The 20,798-nt window shown below is 38.6% G+C and overlaps 1 protein-coding gene across 3 annotated transcripts in view; it reads right to left on the reverse strand.

Annotated features, from left to right (window-relative positions):
* The window catches only part of cacng8b (calcium channel, voltage-dependent, gamma subunit 8b), a 46,749-nt gene that overhangs the window by 21,084 nt on the left and 4,867 nt on the right, over positions 1–20,798 (reverse strand). For all 3 annotated transcript variants that reach the window (XM_054781780.1, XM_054781779.1, XM_054781781.1), the window contains one exon: positions 524–834. The gene's annotated coding sequence lies outside the window, so the exon portion shown is untranslated. The remainder of the gene's footprint in view (positions 1–523; positions 835–20,798) is intronic.

Consider the following 20,798-nt stretch of genomic DNA (forward strand, 5'->3'; position numbering starts at 1 on the left):
GTAAATGTGACTATAGGGGTGTTATTTCACGTCTAGAGGGCTCTAATAATGTTAAAAAGTGTATTTAGAAGGCGGTAAACAGGTTTTCTATGCTCTAACTACCAAAGTATTGCATTTATAAATAAGGAATCGTACTTGGTGGGAATGGACTTATCACGAAACCAATTAACCGGCATAAACATGGGATGAACTTTCATGAAGAACAAAATGCGGTATCTCAGTACCGGCGGAGCAGCACAGCTACGGGTCTGCTTGGCAACATTTGGGGTACACATCCTGTGGCCGGTATAACAGGCTTGCAACATGGTAGGCAGTCGGGACGTAAGGGAAAATGAGGGAAAATAAGGGTGGAAGGAGCAAAATTCCCCTCATTTTCCAGAAAATGTGACAGGTATGCTGTAAGTACAATATTAGACATAGTCAAAATGTTATGATGTTTGTATTGGATCTTATGATGTTATGGTGCAGGTGTACTGGTGTCATAGATTGCTCACTGCAGGCATGAATCCAGGCGAGGACTTACCTGACGGCGAGTTTCTATCCTTCGACTCAATTTTGAAATCTTTCCTTTCGTCGTCAGTGAAGAACGTGCTGCCCCTCCAATCCGGACAGCATCCATCGACTGTTCTCAGCCGCTCCCCCCCTCGCTCTCTCCACGGAACACTCCCTTGCTCGTCCTCTCTTTCCTCGCTGTCTTTCTCAGTGGAGTAGCCGGTGCCAGCGGAGGTTGGGTCTTGGACGCTCGTCCCCGCTCTCCTTCCTCTCGCGCTGCTCCTCCTCTAGCAGGAAGCCGGCACCAAAGGGCCTATCATCATCATCATCAACGCTCAGCTGCTACACACACAGAACATAAAAGAACGAGAGCCAATCAGACAAAGCCTCATTTCTCATGAAAACATACAAGAAGCACTTCCTCAACTTCCTCTCCATCCATCTTCACCTCAAATCAACTAGCACATGTTACCTTTTGCTTCCTGTTTGCTGTGTTGGGCACAATACTTAAGCTGTTGGTTTTGCATTTACAAGTGAAAACAACATGAAAACCAGAGAGCCGTCTGTGGGTGAATCTGAATCCAAAGTACACCTCCCTGCAGAACTGCACAGCGTTTGTTTACCCTTTCATGTAGCTCACCAAAATATTGGAAACACCCCCCAGTATGCTGCAGAGCATGCACTTCTACGCCACTACAAGCACAATAATATCAAACATAACCTTCAATTCATTAATACACTATCTCTATCTCTGCAAAGGCACAATTCCTCTCTCATTGGACCACATTAGATCCAAAGTCCAAAGTGCAGCCATTTGTGGCCCGCAGCTGTTTTCAAATTTGCTCGCGGCAGATTCTAAAAATACAATTCAATAAGAAAACAGAAAAAAACAGTGATTTTACGTGGATAATATAATTATTAGAACCAAGTCAATATACACTGCTCAAAAAAATTAAAGGAACACTTCGAAAACACATCAGATCTAAACTGGGGGAAAAATGATCTTGAATATGTTTCCTGATAATAAGTGGGTGATGTATTAGTAACAAAATGATGCCACATAATTTGATAGAAATGAAAATGATCACCCTATAGAGGGGGGAAATCAAAAACACCCCAAAAATGAAAGTGAAAAAATGATGCAGCACACTGGTCCATTTTGCTAAAATGTCATTGTAGCAACTCAAAATGATTCTCAGTAGTTTGTGTGGCCCCCACGTGCTTGTACGCATGCCTGACAACGTTGGGGCATGCTCCTAATGAGACTATGGATGGTGTCCGTAGTGTCCTGGGGGATCTCCTCCCAGATCTGGACCAGGGCATCACTGCGGTACCTGGACGCATGGAGGAGATTCCAGGAGACAGGTAGTTACTCCAGGAAAGCTGGACAGGGCCGTAGAAGGTCCTTCAATCCTCAGCAGGATCGGTATCTGCTCCTTTGTACAAGGAGGAACAGGATGAGCACTGCCAGAGCCCTACAAAATGACCTCCAGCAGGCCACTGGTGTGAATGTTTCTGACCAAACAATCAGAAACAGGCTCCATGAGGGCGGCCTGAGGGCCCGACGTCCTGTAGTGGGCCCTGTGCTCACTGCCCAGCACCGTAGAGCTCGATTGGCATTTGCCATAGACCACCAGAATTGGCAACTACATCACTGGTGCCCTGTGCTCTTCACTGATGAGAGCACGTTCAACCTGAGCACATGCGACAGACGTGAAAGGGTCTGGAGATGCCGTGGAGAACGTTATGCTGCCTGCAACATCATTCAGCATGACCGGTTTGGTGGTGGGTCAGTGATGGTCTGGGGAGGCATATCCCTGGAAGGACGCACAGACCTCTACAGGTTAGATAACGGCACCCTGACTGCTATTAGGTATCGGGATAAAATCCTTGGACCCATTGTCAGAACCTACGCTGGTGCAGTGGGACCTGGTTTCCTCCTGGTCCACGACAATGCCCGACCTCATGTGGCTAGTGTATGCAGGTAGTTCCTGGAGGATGAAGGAATTGATACCATTGACTGGCCCCCACATTCACCTGACCTAAACCCAATAGAACACCTCTGGGACATTATGTTTAGGTCCATCCGGCGCCGCCAGGTTGCTCCTCAGACTGTCCAGGAGCTCATTGATGCCCTGGTCCAGATCTGGGAGGAGATCCCCCAGGAGCATGCCCCGACATTGTCAGGCATGCGTACAAGCACGTGGGGGCCACACAAACTACTGAGAATCATTTTGAGTTGCTACAATGACATTTTAGCTAAATGGACCAGTGTCCTGCATCATTTTTTCACTTTCATTTTTGGGGTGTCTTTGATTTCCCCCCTCTATAGGGTGATCATTTTCATTTCTATCAAATTATGTGGCCTCATTTTGTTACTAATACATCACCCACTTATTATCAGGAAAGATATTCAAGATCATTTTCCCCCCAGTTTAGATCTGATGTGTTTTCCAAGTGTTCCTTTAATTTTTTTGAGCAGTATATTATTATAAAAATCATTATGGCAAACAAATTTATGAGCATAACATGACCAAAAAAATGATGAAAAAAATACTATGAAAAAAAAAATTCTTTCAGTAATACTTATATCATTATGATATCATTATATCATTATCAATATCATTAAGAAAACAAAGAATGAAGTTGCAATTTTTGGAAAATTGGGCTGGGAAAAACTTGAGATATTACAGGAATAAAGTCATATTATGGGAATAAAGTCACAAAAATGGCAAAAGACAGTTAAATTGGCCTGCAACACATTCAAAATAAATAATTTAACAAAAAAACTAAAAAAAACAAACAACAACAACAGCAGCAGCAAACAAGAAAAAATCTGCAGCAATATTACAAGAAGAAAGTAAAAAATATTAAGGAAAAAAGTTGTAATCTAACAAAAAACTATTTCATTTTACAAGAATAAAGTCATAATATTACAAATAAACTTGTTATTTTAGAAAAATTTGTTTCGGGAAAATGTTGGGAATAAAATCATATTACAGGAAGCTGAAATAACAAAACAGCAGAAATGGAAAAAAACAGCTTTAATTTTACAAGAATAAAGTCAAAATATTCCATATGTGTCTATAATAGTTATATAAATACATAATAGTTATATAATAATATCATAGGGTTGAAATATTAAAAAAAAATCCGTTACTGTTTTGTAAAGTCGTAATATTATGAGAAACAAACAAAACAAAATAAAGCCGTCATTTTTGGAAAATTTGGTTAAGGAAAATGTTATAACATTATGGGAATAAAGTCATAATATTACAAGAAACCGAAATAAAAAACAGCAGAAATGGAAAAAACCCCAAACATTTTTAAGTTTATGAGAAAAAAGTCAATATATTAAGAGAAAAAAGTTCTATTCTAATGAGAAAAAAATTAGAGAATAAAGTCATAATATTATGAGTAAAAACAATTAATTTTAGTGGCATAGAGTTGGAATATTAAAGACAAAATATGTTATTTTAATATTATGAGACATTTTTTTTTTAATTTGGTTGGTGAAAAAGTTATATGAGTATGTGAATAAAGTCAAAATATTATGAAATTAAAGCCATAATATTACGAGAAGAAAATTTTCTAAAGATTGTATAAGTACAAATATTTGAAAAATTAAAAAAAAACAGTAAAAATGTGAAAAAAGACAGAAGTGTGAAGTTGATATTAATAATGCTTATATGACAAAGCCGAGATGAAATATATATACCTTCTTAGCATATTGTTGCTTTACAAAATATCAAAGTGGCAAAGTTGCATCCTTTGATTTTTCGCTGGGAAAAGGTTTGGACACCCCTGCAAGAGATATTGCAGGTGTACCTAATGAAGTGGCCAGCGAGTGTGACTTCCAGCAAAGACATGAAGCAATAAGCAATGACACTGGAAGAAGAATCCCTCCATTCACAGACGAGTAGTCTTGTTGTCCGACACAGACTAACTAACATGGAGGCTAAAAGGCAGGACGACTCCGGCATGAGTTGTGCCGCATCTTGTCGTCTGAATAGAGCAGCGAGAGGAGGAGGAAGGGGGTTGGGGGGCAGAGAGGACCGACCCAACATTGTTACCATGGCAACATTGAATTCCAAAGTGTGGATCAGCATAGAGCGAGGAAGCAGGGGGCTGGTGGGGATGGTGGTGGGACAAGGCAGGGACACAGAAAAGGAGCAATGATGGTGAGAAAAGAAGAAAGAAAGAAGGTGGACGGGTATACATTTCAAGTCATTATAGTCATTATAGGTGTGTGTGTGTGTGTGTGTGTGTGTGTGTGTGTGTGTGTGTGTGTGACGACTGCGACACAGATGCTCCAGCGCTAAAACACACGACTGGCACAGAGGAAGCACAACTAAGCATCCCGCAGTGCTTTTTTTTTTAATCCCAAAGAAAGTGCAAGCATTGGACAACACACACACACGCACGCACGCACGCACACGCACCCACGCGCACCCATGTGCACGCACACACACATTCACACACACACGCACACACACACACACACACATACACACACGTTGCGCAGACATGATGTCGTGCCAGTCTGTTAATATTTGATGATGCAATATGGCACCGTGAGCAAAATAGGTTACATCCTGTTTGCATTGTGAGAGCCCCCCCCCACATGGGAGACGGTGGGTGTGTTTCCTCCTGGCTTCATCCAAAACTGTTGAATCCCAACAACATTCCCCTCCTCAACCTCATTATGTAAAGTGTCAAACCTTCTATACATTCAGTGTGTATGGCATGCATTCAGTGTGTATGACATGCATTCATTCAGTGTGTATGACATGCATTCATTCAGTGTGTATGGTATATACAGTCAGTGTGTATGGTTTGCATTCATACAGTGTGTATGCTATACATTCAGTGTGGATTACAGATGTCAGATAATATCGACCCAATATTGCATAAAAATGTGATATCGGTATTGGATTTCTTTCCTGATAATGAAAACCCATATTACAAAAAATGTTGTATAGATACACATTTTAATGTTCGCATGGCCAGGATGATACCACAGTTTGTTCCCATACAGCGCAAGCCCACCACCTTCTCTGAACAGAGCTGCTTGAAAGGCAGCCACTCGTGGCGGCAGTGTTAATTCCACGACATACTTACATATATAGATAGATACTTTATTACTCTCCAAGAGAAATTCACATTTCCAGCAGCTCAGAAAAAATGGGCTCCCGCATTTGCCGGCGAGCAAAAGATGACCTCATCAAACCGCTTCTCAAACGTTTAAACAAACGTGGGTGACTAGCAACAAACTAGCTTGCTCCTTCCATCCTTCCATTTTCTAGATATGCCGCCTATCCTCAGTAGGAATGCAACAATTCCCGGAAGTAAGCGACGGTAAAATCTGACGTTGGTGTGCGCTTATGTAGATTACTTTTCCTCTTCAACGAATGTTGGACCACCTCTCGTCATACGACGGCGTTGAATGTTAAATCCTTTCAAACTCATGGATTGGAGCGTCAGAATTACTGTGTACATGCAATTTGTAGTGTCACGTGGAAACCAATACAGCATGCTGCTGCACAGTGGCGGAGCTACATGGTGGCCATCTATACATTTCAGGTATCAACTTATTGCCACCCCTGTGTGAGCAATGGTCTCACCTTGGCCACCCTAATGAAAAGTGCAGGGCCGACATGGAAATTATGACACTTGATTTTCTTCCCTGGACTTTTTGATGATCAAAAAAATGTACAGTAAATGGCCACTCTGTTGACTTTTAAAACAAATGTCACAGCCTAAGCCTAATTGCAGGTATTTTTAAGACATTTTACAATGTTGTTTACAGCCACGTTGAGAAGCTAATTGCTGATGCTGTATCCATTAGCTTCACAACAGATATGTGTTCATTCCACCACCGGGGATATGAACACGTTACACATATAGTACTGATATCGGCTGATATCGGTATCGGAAATTGAAAGTTGGACAATATCGGCAAAAAAGCCAATATCGGACATCCTTAGTGTGTATAGTATACGTTCATACAGTGTGTATGGTATACATTCAGTGTGTATGCTACTGTATATATTCAGTGTGTATGTTATACATTCAGTGTGCATGCTATACATTAACCTGTATGCTATACAGTGTGTATGCTATGCATTCAGTGTGTATGCTACTGTATATATTCAGTGTGTATGCTATACATTCAGTGTGCATGCTATACATTAACCTGTATGCTATACAGTGTGTATGCTATGCATTCAGTGTGTATGCTACTGTATATACAGTATTCAGTGTGTATGCTATACATTCAGTGTGTATGCTATACATTAACCTGTATGCTATACAGTGTGTATGCTATACATTCAGTGTGTATGCTACTGTTTATATTCAGTGTGTATGCTATACATTCAGTGTGCATGCTATACATTAACCTGTATGCTATACAGTGTGTATGCTATGCATTCAGTGTGTATGCTACTGTATATATTCAGTGTGTATGCTATACATTCAGTGTGTATGCTATACATTAACCTGTATGCTATACAGTGTGTATGCTATACATTCAGTGTGTATGCTACTGTATATACAGTATTCAGTGTGTATGCTATACATTCAGCGTGCATGGTTTGACCTTCCAACTCTCTCAGCATGCAGTCCCTCCCTAGGGGAAAAAACACATCTTGAAGGCTTACGCCATCCGCCAGGCCCAAAAAAAGACGCGCATGTGTGACCTTTACAATAACCTAAGCTATTCCCCTCAGCAAAACTCCCCTGTGTGGGAGATGATAATTGCTATTTAATTATCAGCTTTTCTTATTTCCTTCCAATAATTAACCCAGAGCGCAGCCATGAGCGAGAGCAGGAAAGCGTGAAAGGAGAGAGGGGGGAAGGGGGTGCCCTGACCTCTTGTAAAAAAAAAAAAAAGAATATTCAGGTGCTTGAATGGAAATAGTGGAATTCAGGATGTTGGGCGAGGTTTGATCTGCTTGGATTTGAAAACAAATAAATGAAGAAGAATGGAAGAGATAATCTGTTCCAGGGTGAAACTGTCATCATTGTAAAACACTAACCTTTTAACATTTAACTGTCACGGAAGTGTAAAAAGTTACACTAACTAACCTGTTTCCTCATTTGCAATGACTTTATACCCTTGCTCACGCAACTGCTGCTCACTCGACATAAACCAACTGGAGTTCATCAAACCAAACGCCTCCCTCACTCACGGTGCAACCAAAAAGAAAAGAAGTACACAATACACTCATCCCTCCTTTATTGCGGTTAATTGTTACCACACCCAACCGTGATAAGTGAATTCCTTATTTATGAATTAACTATTTTGGTAGTTAGAGCACCTTCTTTACCACCTTCTAGATATGCTTTTTAACATGATCGAGCCCTCTAGACATGAAATAACATCCCTACAGTCAAGTTTACACTTCTATTACCCAATAAACTAGACATAAGAGAAAAAAAGACAAAAAATAAGACATAAAACTCACACGTTAGCATTAGAAGAGTTTTTTGTTCTTTTTATACTTCCTGTTCTGTACAGTACTTCCTGCGATGGCTATTCATCGATGTAACATTACTGACCGAGTGACCAGTGTAGAACACTAGTGTTCTACATTGGTCACTGTAGTGTTCTACACTGGTCACTCATCACAACATCTTTGAATGCATATTCTTATATATTTATTTTACTTCATTTAGCCATGTTTATGGTTGAAAAATGCTTCATTTATGCCATGAGTAGTGACAATTTGATAAAATATGCATTTTTTTTACTAGTGATATACCATAGTCAACCATCAAACTGCAATAATTTCTCAATTAATTTTGAAAAAACGTGAACGAGTGAAGCCGTGAAATTCAAGTGGCGAGGGACGACTTTATAAAAAACCTGTTTATCACCTTCTAAATATGCATTATTAGAGCACTCTAGACATGAAATAACACCCCTATAGTCAGCTTTACACTCCTATTACCCAACATTGTAGACATAATAACAGAAAATAAGACATATAAGACCTGTTTACCACATTCTAAATACGCATGTTAATATTATTAGAACCTTCTAGACATAAAATAACACCCCTATAGTCACCTTTACACGTCTATTGCCCAATGTACTAGACAAAATAAGAGAAAATAAGACATCTTACATATAAATAAGTGAGTCATAAGATAGACTCGCACGTTAGCATAGACTTCCCGGTGGCTATTGCTTTAGCAGTGTAACGTTAGTGGTGCCCACAGACTAGTGTAGAATACTACTCTACTGCTGCTGTTTGTGTTTAAGGAAAGACTCACGATGCACTTGAATGGCTTTATTAGCAAAGAGAGAACACATTTCAGTGAACATTCACACAGGAGCTGCTGTCGGCCACTCTCTACACTGCTAGCACTCAGCTAACAGTCAACTCTGGCTAGCTAGCTGACGTCACATAAATAAGACATTTAAGTAATACAAAACTTGTTTATAAACTTCTAAATATGCTTTTTAACATTATTAGAGCCCTCTAGACATGAAACAAATAGGGCTGTCAAATGATTAAAGTTTTATCCAAATTAATCACAGTATTCAAATGAATTAATCATAATTAATCACCATTTCCAACTATATGTGAAATACACCCATTTTTTACTATACTGTATTGAAAGGGCCCATAGGTATGACTGTGAGTGTGAATGGTTGTTTGTCTATATGTGCCCTGCGATTGGCTGGCGACCAGTCCAGGGTGTACCCCGTCTGTCGCCCGAAGTCAGCTTAGGCTCCAGCATGCCCCCGCGACCCTAATGAGGATGAAGCGGTATAGAAAATGGATGGATGTATTGAAAGGATGATAAATTAAAAGCTCCAAATGACATTAAAATTTCAATCGATCTAAAATTCAACACGAGTCTGAAAATCTTGAGATTCCCATAAAAATGCCTCCCTCACTCACAGTGCAACCAAAAGAAATTCCAACAAGTAACACATGCAACGCACAATGTAACTGCACCACTTGCACTATGCGTGTATGGAAATAAACGCTTATACAGTAATAAACACTGGAACCTCTGTGTATTTTTCGTTCTACGTAAAAAAATTGCGCCAAAATTTTGCCACGTATCGTGTACATTTTCCTGTTAGTGTACAACGTATTTGTTGTAATGTATTTTTATTAAAAAACGTCTCTGTCCGTATGGAAAGCAGAAGTGGAAGATATTGTCCCCCAGCTCCCAGGGCCGCCTTTGATGTCATCAGCGACTGATTCTGTAGTTCTTTGCTAACTAACACAGTTACGCCACAAGTCTCTGCTTTTCTTTTCGTCACGGCTGCAAAATAAGACTTAATGGAGCCAAACAAAGTTGCAAGTGGCAGCATTTTGATAAAGAAAGTGAGAAACACTATTGACTTCAAGAAATAAACTCAAAGCACAACTTCAAGGTGTTGATCTTGCTGCCACACCGTGTCTTGGGCAACAAGAACATCTTCAATGAAGGTCAGGTTCTGTCCACACAAATACATATTTTTTAAAAAGGCATGTTTTTTCTATGCGGTTTGGCCCTTTCATCCACATGCAAACATTGGCTTTTGTCCTTAAAAACTGAACTTAAAAACCTTTGTAAAACTCCGGCCAGGGTGAAGATTTTGCAAAACTCCAGCTTCAGCGCGTGCGTGTGGAGGGCGAAGATGAATGTCCTTGCGAATGTTAACAGAAAAGTAATTTTGTAGATGCTAACTATAATTTTACATGCAGAAATTTCTGCAAAACTAATGACATATGAAATGGAGAAATTGTGGACAAAAAAAAGGGCAACAAGCATATAACAACAATTTGTTCACCAAAAAACATCACTCATGTAAAATCCACAAAAGCACCACAAACACAGCGCAACCTAGGTGCGAACAGAGCGGGCGGTGCCTCTCGAAGCGCGCCTCTGCGTGTCTCATTCACATGACCCGCTTCACTTTTCCACCACCTCTTGCAGTAAGTCGGGAGGAATTCGCAAGTAGGTCCCTTGCAAATAATGGAGTTACTGAAGCTAAGGGTAATGCCTGCTGCTGTGTGGTGTCACGTGGGATGCAGCGGGACCAAATAACGCCACGACTGCACTGAAAAAAATCTGGAGTAACATTTACTTAAAAAAAAAGGTCAGTGACTTTTTCCACGTAGACAATCTAAGTACATATTACAAGGGTTATTGTCATGGAAACTATACATCATTCTCAAATAAGATCCACTTAGTTTTTAAGAATGATTTTTAAAAAATACATCTTAAGTAACATTTACTAGCATATTGCTTTACTTAAAAAATTAAAAATGCACTTAAAAATGCGTAGTTATTTTTACTTAGACTGTGCTTGTAAATTACTTTTTTTAAGTAATCCCTACTTGCTTATTAAAAACATCCTGCAGAAATTTCTTTGTTAATATAAATCATAAAATCCAGCATAGATTTTTTTTTTACTTTCAACTAGCAGTGTAGCTAATTTATGATCATGTCAAATCTCGTGACGTCTCCTATACTTCAGACCTTGTACTAAATGTTTAAATACTGTGCTGCTTGCAAGTCAGTAGCTCATTCTTCATCACGAGTTATAAGGGAACTCTTGAGAACCATCGGAAATCGCACGAGGTCATTACTCAATGTAACATTCTGACTCACGGTGTCATTTTACAAAGAATGCTAAAATCATCACATAGCAGATTAACACTCAAATAATAAATAATAATAAAGGCTACAAGACAAGTACCAAATACGAGTTTAAAATAACAAACAACAGCTATTTTAACTTTTACCCAGCATGTATCACTCCCAGCAAAGCATTTCATTGGCTAATGGCAAGCAGCCATGCTGGAGCTCATAAGTGCCGCTGATGTCACCATCTGAACTTTTTTTTGTAGATTTTATTTGGTATTCTCAAAATGTGATCTACTGATCCTACTTAAGTAAATGTTACGAAAGTATCATTATTCAAATGTGTATAACAAAAACAGTATACGTTTACTACCTACAGTAATACTAAAAACATTAATATTACAAAGATTTTTAAAGAAGTACAGTAACTATGTTTTTTTCACATGGTTTACATGTATACCTAAAGTAACATTTACTGTAACAAAAAATCATTTTTTCCAGTGTGCATCACGGATGCAGAAAGTGTGGTGACGATGCATACCCCTCCGGGAACAATGAGCGGCGTGCGTACTATTGTCGTACACTAGATGTAAACACTATTTGACAAGGTGTATATAAGTTGTGCGGGAGCGTGGTCATTTCGTGCCGACACAGCGCGGCTGTGTGTGGTTTACATAGCTCTGAAATGATGATGCTCTTCTCTTTGCAGTTCTCTTCAATTGCTTACACACAAAACCTTCATGTAGCACACAATTTCTAAAACCTTTCACTCAAACTTCCCAACTCCACATCAAATCAGAAAAACCATAAGCTAATTCTCAGCCTTGACACAGTTTTCAATTTAGCTTTTAACTTATTGCATATCACCACACACAATTGTCTACCTAACACACAAAAAATGATCAGGAAGTAACTTGATTTCCTATTTCAAACACAGTCAATCAAAATGCCACACTTATTCATCAGTGCTTCCCTTCAGGGAAGTCTTGCTCCAAATGAAGACAATCCAGACCTGGCAAGATACTGGATGTGGTTCGATGAGATAATGTCAGCTTTCATCGCTCTCAGTTGGTCCAAAATTGGTTTGTTAACCATCCAAGTTTTTCTGTTGTAAACTTGCCTCAATAGTCACCTTTCCTAAACCCAGTTGAGGAATTCTTTTCAACATGGCGCTGGGAAGTGTATGATCGCCATCCCTATGCCCACCTGCCACTTCTCCAGGCAACGGAGGAGTCATGTGGTGACATTGATGCTGCCTCTATCCAAGGTTGCATACGCCACACAAGACGGTTCTTTCCTCGATGTTTGGCAAGAGAAAATATAGCATGTGATGTGGATGAAGTATTGTGACCAGATCCAGCCCTGAGGAGAGATGGACCCTAAACACACACCCGACTAGCTCTCACTCATCAACACACACACCCACACACACACTTATTCAAACAAATTTCTATTTTTTGGTTGCTGTACCACCATAATTGGTGGTTGGTGTACTTTGCTTTATTTTTCTTATGTGCTGTACAAAACTTAATTCACAACAGCAACTGATTCATTCAGAAAATTTAATATTTTTGGTCCCAATATTGCCTGGGTTGAGTTCTACAGTACTCGCATGTTACTGTATTTCCACTCTTACATGGCAGTGTATATAAAAATATCCAAAAAAACAAAAGCTTTAGATTTAGAGCAACAGAGTGTACATGACATACATAAGTATATTTAATAAGTATATAATACTATGGAAAATGTGTTCATGATGTGAGACAAATGCTTGCTTTTGAGATATGTTTGGAATATTTTGAATACTGTGTTTTATTTTGCAAGAGATAGGGCACTTTTGGAACTTTTCGTTTGAGCAATAATTGAATTTGCGTGTAGAGCGTTGAGAAAAACAGATTTGAAATTGTGTGTAAGCAATTGAAAAAAAACATAAGCCGTAAAATTGGGAGGTGCTCTTTTCTCGGTATGGTATATGGCCTTTCTCTTTTGTGCGGTCCATGTGTTTGTTACGCCGTGCATCTCTCTACAACTCTGATATAAACGCTGTTTCCCTAAAATGGCGCCCACCGCCCACAATGCATCGCGTGATCACGTGCAAGTATCACAAGATTTCCTCTTGTGCGTGTGATCCAAGATGGCGCCAGGCAAACGCAAACCGAGGCAAAATTTTAGATGTCAACCAAGAAAGGCGCTAACCGAGGTGGACGTTAACAGAGGTACCACTGTATAATTGAATGCGTGAAATGGCCGACATTACATTGCTGCTTTTACGCACACTGAAATTACTTTTTGTGTATAGAAGAGTAAACCTAGGCCTACTTTCGCTTTGCATTGACGAACAAAGTCGCCATTATGAGATTCGGAGGACGCTACTGCTGCTGTTTCGTGCTCGAAAACTATCAAACATCCCGACGCTCCCGCCAACCACGGCGATTTGGGACAAGACCCGATAGGACCTCTAGCTGGTGGGACCACTTTGACAAGCATGAGGTTATTTTGGAAGAATGGTGTGGGAATTCTGGCATGTTAAGGACATTGTGATTGCTTCTTCACATTGAAAGCTTCCCTGCTTGTCTTAAGTAGTCTTTAGTTATATACGCCTGTCTTATGTTATATATGCCTGTCTTGTATGTTATACTGTATATACCTGTCTTATATGCCTGTTTTAAATGTTATACTGCCTGTTTTATATGTTATATATGCCTGTCTTATATGTTATACTGTCTTATATGCCTGTTTTATATTATGCTGTATGTACCTGTCTTATATGCTTGTTTTATATTATACTGTATGTACCTGTCTTATATGCCTGTTTTATATGTTATATATGCCTATATTATATGTTATATATGCTTGTCTTATATGTTATACTGTATATACCTGTCTCATATGCCTGTTTTATAATGTATACTGTATATACCTGTCTATAAATATCCGTGTTTGTGTGGACATGGCCTAAAAGTGACCTTAAGTGTTTTAAGTGTTTTCTGCACGTAAACAAAAACATTTTTTTTTGTGTTAGCAGTTTTGGGTGTCTGGGACGTATTCATTGGATTTACATGATATATTTGTCACAATCGCACATTGTTGTGTTGTCGCTTGACCCCAGGATCCAGAGAGGGAGGACCCAAGAGCAGGAAAAAAGTTTTTTTTTTTTTTTTATTATTAATGCTGCTGTGCAGCGACAGGGATCCAATACAGAGCACTACAAACGTAGACATACAACAATGGTCCAACACACAAAGACGCACATGGCTGAACTAAATAGAACGAGAAACCAAATTATGTTCAGGGCACGTCCAACTGGTAGTAGGCCTCGGGGAAGACCCAGGAAACGTTGGAGAGACTATGTCTCCCACCTGGCCTGTGAACGCCTCGGGATCTGCCGGGAGGAGCTGGACGAAGTAGCTGGGGAGAGGTAAGTCTGGGCTTCCCTGCTTAGGCTTCTGCCCCCGCGACCCAACCTCTGATAAGCAGAAGAAGATGGATGGATGGGTGGATTTCTGGAGGTCTTGCATGATAACTTCTATTCTAATTTAATAATTTAAATTCATATTTTTTCAGGCATTATTTTCCACAAAAACAGCCAAGGGCCCATTATTAGGATTATTATTACTATTATTATTGCTATTATGATTATAATTATTACTAATACTACTACTGTTATTATTGTTATTATTGTTATTATTATTATTATTATTATTATTATTATTATTATAACTATTAATAATGTTATTGTTATTATTTATAACTTAGTTATATATTATTGCTATTATTAGTATTATAATGATGATGATGATGATGATGATAATTATTATTATAATAATGATTATTGTTATTATTATTAATATTATTATTCTTAAGGAGCCTGCACAGCTTGGGACACCAGCCTGTGTAACTGCTCCATGCAATGGTGTGCTTTTAAAACAGAAGTGTAAGTTATCCATATGGAAGCATACATCCTGTAGTAGATGTTGAATATTGCACCATGTCAGGCATAAGCTATTCATTGCATAAATCAACTAACTGAGCTGCATGTTGAATTAATGATGACATATGTAATGAGTTGCTCTAGTACGGATACACACCTTGCATGGCGTTTGTGTGAGACAGACAGACAGACAGATCGACAGACAGATCGACAGACAGACAGACAGACAGACAGATAGATAGATAGATAGATAGATAGATAGATAGATAGATAGATAGATACAGTAGATAGATAGATAGATGTTAGGCTAATTGGCGACTCTAAATTGTCCATAGGTATGAATGTGAGTGTGAATGATTGTGATAAGTGGCACAGAAAATAGATGGATCTGAAGGAGCTATTGCCCTAGTTAGCATGTTTTTCACCTACTACAGCTACTGCTTGGACATTAACACAGTGGCAGCCACACGTTGAGAGCGAGTGATGGTAATAGGAGTGTAAAGTTGACTGCAGTGTCTACAGAGCTCTAATAATGTTAAAAAGTGTATTTAGAAGGTCAGACAGGTTTTCTATGCCTTATTTCTTATTTTCTCTTATTATGTCTACTATACTAGGTAATAGGAGTGTAAAGCTGACTAAAGGGGTGCTATTTCATGTCTAGAGGGCTCTAATAATGTTAAAAAGCGTATTTAGAAGGTCATAAATAGGTTTTCTATTACTTATATGTCTTATTTTTTCTTATTATGTTTACTATATTTGGTAATAGGAGTGTAAAGTTGACTATAGGGGTGTTATTTCATGTCTAGAGGGCTCCAATAATGTTAAAACCCATATTTAGAAACTCATAAACAGGTTTTCTTTGCTCTAACTACAAAAATATTCTGTTTGTTAATATTGAATCCTACTTTGGTCAAGTCTGGAACCAATTAACCGCCATAAACAAGGGATGATGTTGATTATCATTCACAGTCGCCATGCCATCACTGACAGTCTGACAGACTTCTTTGCTGACCTCTTGTTGCGAGATAGCTCTTCTCCATACGAGAAACACAGTATGGTCACGTTTTAATCTTGCGAGATCTCGTGACACCCTTATTATTGAGACGTTCTCCTAGCAATAAGACTGTCTCTCCCTCCCTTGCAACGCCACTTTGAGTATGCAAGACAACCACGGGGATAAAAGCAAGGAACTGTTCTCTTTTTTTAGCACCTTTTCATTTTTGATGCCACTAAAACTCGACCTACATCACGGTCAAAGGCGCAGAACTTATTCGCAACCCGACGGCCACCTGTGTAACAGACGTGAGTGTTATTGAAACATCAAATTTGTAATGAAGTGTACATCAGGTACAGGATACGTGCTCAACTCATTCAATATGTTTAGTATTGTAGTTTGCAGTGGTCATCCCGTTGGATAGTGCAGGTGTACCTAATGTTGTGGCTGGTAAGGGTATGAAGGTGTACTTTTGCTAGCTGCTTTTAAAAGATGTGTTGGAATCTGAATTTTTCATAGCAGAAGATAAAATAGGAGCCAGTGAGGCTCCAGGAATACGTTTAAATGTCCTGCTAAGGATTGGAAGTATGGAAGTATGGAAATTGGCTTTGATTGCTGCTGACGTGCCCTTGAGCAACCTAATTTTTGGGGAAAATTAGTTTGTGGAAAAAGTTTGTAATATTACAGGAATAAAGTCTAAATATTTTGGGAATAAAGTCATAATGTTACCAAAAGAAATTTACAAGATGAAAAGATAACAGCAGAAATGGAAAAAACAGCTGTAATTATATGAGAACAAAGTCAAAATATTACAGGAAAAAAGCTGTATTCTAACGAGAAAAAAATAATAAAGTCATAATATTATGAGGGAAAATAATTTCATTTTATTAGCATAAGTAGGATATTAAAGAGAAAAAATGATACTTTTGAAAAGCTGTGATATAAGAAACAAAATTAATTTGTCATTTTTGCAAAATTAGCTTGGGGAAAAAGTTATACTATTATGTGAATAAAGTCAAAATATTAAGAGGAGAAAATGTATAAAGATTATTTAAGAAGAGAGTTGAAATATTTTGGAAATTTAAAAAAAAAACAGCAAAAATGGGGGAAAGTAGAAAGAGTTATTTCACCTGTATGACAACTGCAGAAATGGAAAAAACAGTTGTAATTTTAGGAGAAAAAAGTCAAAATATTAAGAGAAAAGAGTCAACAAAAAAAAGAGAAAAAAATGAAAAAAAAAGGAGAAAAACAAAATAAAGTTTTAATTTTTGGAAAAAGTTATAATATTATGGAAATAAAGTCTGAATATTACCAAAAGAAAATTTGCAACATTTTTTTTTAAAAGAAAGAAAAATAAAAAAATAAAACATTCGCCACAAATGTGAGAAAAGCAAAGAGTGAAGTTGATATTAATAATGTTTTTTCACCTGTATGACAAACCTGAGATGAAATATACAGTACATAACTTCATCGCATGTTTACATGTGTTGCTTTCCAAAGTATCAAACTTTCATTTTTCACTACGCGGCCCTCACTGGAAACACGCTTGGACACCCCTGGGTTATAGGATCCTGACTGTACACGTTTTCATGACAAAAAGCTCCAGAGCACAGAGATGGCAAACACAAATATCTACAGGCAGGCCCACACAAAAGCACATACAGGTAAAGCTAAACACACACACACACACACACACAAAGAGAGCCTCCAAGCAGCACCACTGTCAAATATAATGACAAGTGAAGGGTAAAATAGGTCATCTTTAAGTGTCCCCCTCCGCCTGCGTGTGACCTCGTCCCCGCTTGTCTGTGCACAAGCGCCTGAGGAGGCGGTGACACTAACACCTTGGTCTAAGAGGCTCCCCAAATAGTCTTTCTGGATGAGCAATATGCATAAATACATGTGGAAGCAGGATACAAGTCACAGCCTACTCTCCAAGGTGAGGCTCCTTTTGTTTTTTTCTTCCGTTAGCATGGATACATATACTGTATATACTGTAACTTGGCTTTGTTCCAATGCAAACCGATTTAAGCTTTAAAGACAAAACATCATTCATGTTATACAGGTGCCAGTACGTGCGGATCGATACTGAAATATCAATACTTCCGATACCAGCTCTTCATACTCTAAAATCTACTCTCAAATAAATTATATTGATACTTTTGACACATCAGTCATTTGAGGTAATGTTTGTCTGTTGAAAGGCTGACCCATCATAAGCGGAGCCTACTTTTTTATTGTTTAAAATACCATTTTGACATATTTATTATGATTTTGTCCTGTTTTGTCTGTTGTTGCATATTAGCTTGGCTATATTCTAAATCACCCTGCTACCTCAATGTACTTCAGGGTATAAAATAAATCAATCTATTACTTTAGTTATAAAATTCTCAATTTAAATAAATAAATAAATATATATATATATATATATATATATATATACAGATAAAATCATTTAAATGAATAAATAATGATAAATTATTTTTATTATTTTTTTTCAAATTCTAAAAAAATAAAACTAAATTATAAAATATACATTTACTTAAATTGCTAATTTATTTATTTAATACATTAAAATGTAATGCATTGTATTCTTTATGCGATTCTCAGGGCATCCAATCAACCGCAGCTGCACTGTTCAGGTTGTCTTAGAAGATGTTACACCTCTTATCCGAGCAGGCTTCATCAGTTCATGGTCAAAGACTAGGTGGGACACACACCAGTCAGACTAGATAGGACAGCTGTAGTCTGAGAGCCGGGTGCAAGATCCAATCTATTTATCCTCTAAAGGAGAGCCCAGGTCCAGACAGGAATGGTTGGCTCTTTATGGTGTCAAATGATGGTGGTTAGGATACAATGGAATGGGGCCTCTGCCCGCCAACAATGGTCGTTTGGGTGGTATCACCTTCGTTAGCATCCCATTCAGATGTAATGATGGTCATGGACCCATCTGAAACCAAGGTGGCTATGCTCTGTTTATTTCTTAGAGGCGAAATGACTGAGTCTCTTAGGAAGGGATGAAAGGACAGTATTGTATGTGGGAGAAATGTGGTGTCGTAAACCCCCCCGTTCAGAGATGGTTTCTGTACCTTAACGTAGATGGCTTCCCTGTCTTCTAAGACAACCTGAACAGTCCAGTTGCGATTGATTGAATGCCCTGAGAATACAATGACCTGGATGAATGAGAATATTCACAGGCTTCTTTATGCTATGATGTGAAATAAACCACTTTAAAAGATTTACCAGAAACATTAGGTGAATTTGGACGAAGTATGCCCGTCTGAATTTTACTCGGTATCGGATGAGAAATGAAATCAGTAGTATCGCACATCACTAACAGGTGGTCCTCAGTTTACAGTGCTCTGGTACGATCTTTGGTTTCCCATTCATGAATTATGAAGGAACGTTTTACTAGGGCTGTCAATCGATTAAAATATTTTAGCGTGATTAATTGCATTTTGTCCAGAGTTAACTCATAATTAATCACAATTAATCGTAGATATGTTTTTATCTGTAATAAGTTGGGTTGTAAATCTCTTTATGGTAACTGATTCAATACGCAAATACAACAATAACTATATCAAATTTTATGTAAAGGGAGATCAATTTTGGAAATATGGGCCATTATTTTATTCCAAAATAATCTAGTTAGAAATCCCCCAATTTTTGCATGTTTAGTGTGAGCTGCATTTTTTCCCAATTTGTTTGACGATCCTTGAATGCACCATGTAACTTTGTCCCACGCTGCACAGATGGACCTTTCACCTCATAATTGCTCCCAAATGCTGATACTATGTGGGAATGCTTAAAGGGAAGATTTGATGACCTTATTGAGTTAATGTGTCATTTGTTGGGTACACAACCTCTTTGAAAAACAAAGTCCAGGTTGGTACTGGTGGATGGTGGCTCTGTAATAATTTCATGCTTTTAATTTGACGTTGTTCCTGTCTTAGTTTTACACGATACATAACAAATAAGATCAATTAGATGGTACGTATGTTTTGCTGATGTGTTGCAAATCTTTCCTGGTTACTAGCTAGTGCGCTGCTAATTCTATTTACATCCATTCTCGTCTTCCGCCATGGTCACATTGACACAAGCCCCCAAATAGCTTTCCTTGGCTATGCCTGCCAGTAAATACTGCTATATATTACTCCTAGCCCAAAAGAAGAAGTGAAAATAGATCATAAAAAGCCCCCACTGATATTGGCTGCTCGTTTGGTCCCGGCCGCTCGACTGTGGCGACCATCTTTAAGAGTAAAGATGATTGAATGCTAATGAATGCTAGAGGGTTCATGGATTCTGTGCGCTGTTACAAGGAGATGTGGGAGGAGAAGAGGAGGTTATCCTTGCAGACTAGTCTGCAGGGACAATATGTGAAGACGGTAGAAAGGCCTGCAAGACAACCACAGGGATAAAAAAAAAAAAAAGGACTTTTCATTCTTGTATTTGATGATCTTTTTATGAGTGTATTTGTGTCCTTCCTGTGTTGTGTGCACAGTGAGAGTGACTTAGTGACTTAAGAGTTCCACTAAAACTGGATTTACACCACAGTCTGGGAAGGAAAGTCCTTCTTACCCCGAGGACCACCTGTACTCCACTACTTTCAGTCCTGCAACTGACACACGTGCACGTACAATTGTGAATGAGAACGTTGCTCTGTGTGTGGTGCATGGTCCCGCCATACATGCTGACGTTGTGTGTGTGTGTTTACGCTGAGCGCAGTGTATCGCTGACATAATGTGCTACGAGCCTGCTCTTCATGGCAGCACTACGTTGCACTAA

Source organism: Dunckerocampus dactyliophorus, chromosome 7 (assembly GCF_027744805.1).
Source record: "Dunckerocampus dactyliophorus isolate RoL2022-P2 chromosome 7, RoL_Ddac_1.1, whole genome shotgun sequence".
Classification (NCBI taxonomy): domain Eukaryota; kingdom Metazoa; phylum Chordata; class Actinopteri; order Syngnathiformes; family Syngnathidae; genus Dunckerocampus; species Dunckerocampus dactyliophorus.